Genomic DNA, 5145 nt, shown 5'->3' with positions numbered 1-5145 from the left:
GATGTCAGTGATCTTCCATGCTATGGCACTTTGTCTTTTCTTTAACACTCTCATGAGGCTTTCTTTTTCATGTTTCGCTAGATCGGAAGCAATGATTACTGGCTTTTGTTGTCCTTCTTCCAAGAAAGCATACTCCAGGTGTTCGGGGAGGGCTTTCAGCTCAACTTTCAGACTTTCGTCAGTTACCACAACGTGGGCATCCTACCACGTCGTGGTGTCGCAACTTTTAATTCTGTTTCGTAAAAAAAAATCTTGACACGATATGTTCTCCTCACCACGTCGCGTTGCCTCTTCTGCCTCTTTTATTGCTTCATTATACTCACTTTCCTCCAATAACTTCTCCAATTCTTGTAGGTCTAGTTCGGGATCAAAATTGCCTTCTTCAAGCACCATAAATCCCTCAATTTCTTCTTCTTTCCAACCCTCTAGCTCTTTTTCAAGTACTTCATCTAACACATCGACAGAAAACGTCGTGTCATCACTTATCCTTGAATGTTTGATGGCCCGATTAACTCCAAAAGTAACTGCATCTTCTCCAACTCGTAGAGTAATTTTGGACTCTCTTATGTCAACTAAAGCTCGGGCAGTACTCAAGAATGGCCTTCCAAGGATGATCAGGACTTGCTCGTCTTCCTCCATATCCAAAACAATGAAATCAGTGGGAAAAACAAACTTGTCAACTTTTACTAGTAGGTCTTCACAAATACCCCTTCGAAAGGTCATAGTTTTCTTGGCTAGATGGATAACCATGCGGACCGGTCTTGGTTCGGGAAGATCAAGCTTCTTGAAAAACGAATAGGGCATCAAGTTGACACTTGCTCCTGAGTCGACAATTCCTTAATAAGCCTTTGTATCTCTCCCACGCCTCATATAGTGACTCTCCAGCTTGTTGTTCAAAGTTTGCTATGGCTTTTTTCAACTTTGCTATCTTTGATGGAGGGCAAAATTAATCAATAAATTCCTCTTTCATCTTAGCCCAAGTGGTGATGGATCCTGGAGGAAGTGATTTTAGCCAATGTTTCGCGGCCCCCTTAAATGTGACCGGTAACATACGAAGCAAGACAGTATCTCGAGCCACATTTGGAACATTGAAGTAGTCGACTATGTCATTGACCTCATCTAGATACTTTTATGCGTCTTCGTGATCTTTCCCGTAGAATGGGAGTTCTTTAAGTTAGGCGAGTATGTGGCCCTTAAGCTCAAAGTTGGCAGTTGCAGGAATCGCGGGTTGTACGAGTCCTGGTCTGGTATCGTCTCGAATCGTTTTCTTCCATTCGCCCATGGGAACTTCATCGATGTTGGCCATGGTATTAGCGAGTTCGCCTTCTATGTCGCTTCCTTCTTCAAATTCGCTTTCTTCCTTTTCGGTTTCGTACTCGGTGTCCTCCTTCTTCGGGTCTTCGTCCGCCAATGAAGAGATGCTGGATTCTCCTACTTTCTTACCCTTTTCTTGCTAAAAAACATATTTGACATTCTTTAACGGCGAATTCTTCGATGTCGCGGTTTCGCCTACGGTTTTGCCTTTGTTTTTCCTTAAAGTTGCTTCCGGGTCTTCAAGTGGTGGAATCAAAGGTGTGCCTCCTCCTCTGGTCATAAACGCACTGCAATCAAAACAAAGAAACGCGTAAAAAGAACAAAAACGAAAAATAAAATTTCTACTGCAACTATGCCACGGTGTGGTAGAAAGTACCACGACGTGGTGATCCTAACGGAAAAAAAAACCTAAAAAAAATTAAAACTAAAATCAAACTGCAAATAATCCTAATTAAATAGCAAAATAAAGTAACTAAAACTGGACCGTTCCCCGGCAACGGCGCCAAAAACTTGATGTGTATTTAATGTGTTTATATTTTTATCCAAGTTTTAATTTATAAAAGCTATTTCCTTCACTAGACTATTAAACACACTAGGCAGTGTACCTAATCGTGCAATAGTATAGCAATGGTAAGAACAAGTGTCGAACTCAAGGAACAGTGTTTAAACTACTTTATTCTACTATTAACTAATTACTAATTAATTAAGAAAAGGTTTGTTTTCCTAGTTTTGCAAGACTAGATACTTAAATTATCAAACTAGCTATAAATTCACTTAATTAAGCTATCACTAAACTAAAGCAAGTAAACAAGTATGAATTAACCAAGGGTGAGTAAGAGACTTTCGTTTAGCTTCGAATTTAGTTGCTATTATGGTTGATTTATGGAAGTGCAATGAATTTAGTTTCTCTAGTTACCGATTCCTAAGATGACCAAATTAGTATTCACCAATTTAATCCTTTAGCAAACTAGCTTATTTATTCGGTGATCAGGCGGACAAACTTACAAGTTCACTAGTGTTCAGTTTGAATAGATTAGACTTATAATTAGCTGACCAATTTGTTTTATTGATTCAATTTAATACATGATTTGTCGTCATATATTAGCCCCTATACTCTTTTACCCACTTTTCTACTTAACCCTAGGTTTTGTTCAAAACTCTAGTCCTACAATTTTGCAAATCACAAGATCATAAGATTCAAATTTAACTAAGAGAGATAGTCATACTAACTTAATCAAATTCAGCAATAAGTAGAGAAAAATAGTTATCAAAAGTACTTGAGGTTCTTTAATAAGCTAAATCAACAAATAACAAAATCTCTAAATCCAAACCATAAAATCAACCACAATTAATCAACTCATCCTAAGCTAAACGAAAGTCATGAGTATTTAGCTCATGATTTAAGCAAACAAAGTCACAAAAACGAAATTCATAGTAATAGACATAGCTCAACCTAATGAAAAATCGAAGTGTAAGTTCAATTGCCTTAATGCTCCTTCTTCCAAGGTTTTGAATGAAATCCTTGCTTCCCAAGCCTTAATTCTAGTGTTTTGCCTCCAAAAGTATCGAATTCTCCAGAGCCAAAAGTCCCAATTCGGTGGTTTGAGTGATCTATTTATACTTTTCCCGAAATCAGAGCACCACGTCGTGGTAGATCCACCACACCATGGTCATCGTGTTTATCCCGTATTCTCCAAGTCTTCTAAGCTGATCGGGATTCTTCAAGTTGCCACACCGTGGTAAGATCACCACGACGTGTTGGGCATATTTTTCTTCATTTAAGGGCTTTGATCCAAACTTTCAACTTCCAACTTCCTTAATTCAGCTTCCAGCTTCCTTTTTGCTCCAAGCATGTATTTTGGTCCATACAACATAATTCATAACAAATTAAGTATCTTTTGTTCTAATAAGGGCATAAAAGTAATTAAATTATTAAGATATGTTATCAAATTATGTGTAAAGATATGCACATATCAATAAGTCAGAAATTCTAAGACTATTGTGATCCAATAATGCATAACACTTAGAAGACTAAAGAAGTTCTAACATCCTACCATCGACCCCTAAGTTTCTAAAATACAACCACAGTCTCACTAATAGCAAGCGATTTACTGAGACACACGACCAAAGATTTCCAAAACTGAAACATGACCAGAGTTTACTGAAATATCTGATCCCCCGAGATCATCAAGAATACAATTAAAACATCATATCATAAATGGAAATGTACTAGCGACATCAGCAAATGTTGCACTCACCTCCTTTGAATAAATATAATAAAATCAAAACTTGGCCCATGGGATCTATGTTATCCGCTAATGTCCACCCGATAAATGTTAAGCTATAGGTGATGGATGCAAAACCATCCATCCCGCTCGTCTGGAACAATCAGCCTTAACATGATCTGGCTAAATGTGTAACACCGTAGATTTGGGCTAGACGATTAAGATATAATAAGCGTTAAAAAGGACTTTTTGATAGAGGATTATTTATGAAAAATAATCTTAACCAAAGTTATAGTATATGTGACAAGGATTTATTACATATAAGGAATACTAAAATCTGACTTCGTATGAAGAAGTTATGTTTCATCGAAGTTACGTGATTAAACAGGCACGACTCTGCGTATCGAAGAAAGTAATTTTTTGATAAATTACTTTTTAGCATAAGTGATCTAAACAAAAGTCATATTAGTTGTTAAACTGAGAGTATGCATATAGAGAATGTCCAAATCTGACTTCGTGAGAGGAAGTTGTGATTTTTTGAAGTTTCAGCGTAGCAATGCGACCACAGAAATTGAAAATCTAATCGTTTGATTGTTAGCCGAAACAATCAAAACGAGAATTAAAGATCTCATGGATATGAACCCATCGATATAAAGATAGTCAAGAACGGAGTTCGTACGAATGAGATATGAATTTTGCACGGACTTTAACAGTCTAATAATGAATTTTTGTTAGAGCAAGAATTAGATGTTGAGACCTTAATGAAAGTTGTAGATCTCGTCGAGAAGATTCCTAGCATATAAAGAACATGAAAAATGGATCTCGTATGAAGAAGTTATGAGTTTTCAAAAAATCTAAAAATTCGCACGTGTGTGGTGCGCATGATGACGTGGCATCACGAGACAGCGTCACATGGCAATGTCGGGTGGCCGAACTCTTCGTGAGACATGGTACCGTGGCACCACGAAAATACGACATGTGGCTCATTAATATTGTGACATGTGGCAAGGTTCTAGAAGTGATGAGGTGGGCAGATGCGGTGTTGACACATGGCAAAAGACCAGAGGGGCCAGCAAGGTAGGAGGATGCGACACCTCTCTTGTCCATGTGTGGCGCGCGCCCCTGTGCCTATAAATACCCTTTGATTCTTGCTCATTTTCCTCACAATTTACTTCAACTCTCTCTCTGAAACCTCTCTAGCCATTTGAGTCCAATCTTTTCCGGATTTCTAAGTATCTTAGCGGGACTCTGGTATAACTAGGAGTTCGACGAGAAGGAATATTTGGGTCGAGACTATGTCCGCGCGTTTTCTCATTTTTCGCTAAAACCTTTGTAAGTTAATCTACACTCTTTTGCTTTCAGTGTAACTTATATTTATAGTCATAAGTCGTTATTATGAACCTATACATAAGATTTATCAATATTTCCAAGTCATTATACTGATTGATCTACTTACAAGGATGATGTCTAGGATAGATTTAGTGAGGTTTTTAAAGTGGGATTTACAAACAGTATACTATGTATAACAAATGGACCCTACCTCCGATATGATCCTACTTAGTTATTCCTTACTTGATAGATCTTGATGTAGACATTGGGATTAGTG

This window comes from Lactuca virosa, chromosome 4, assembly GCF_052849685.1.
Source record: "Lactuca virosa cultivar CGN04683 chromosome 4, Lactuca_virosa_CGN04683_v6, whole genome shotgun sequence".
NCBI lineage: Eukaryota > Viridiplantae > Streptophyta > Magnoliopsida > Asterales > Asteraceae > Lactuca > Lactuca virosa.
Note: the sequence above shows the minus strand (reverse complement) of the source record.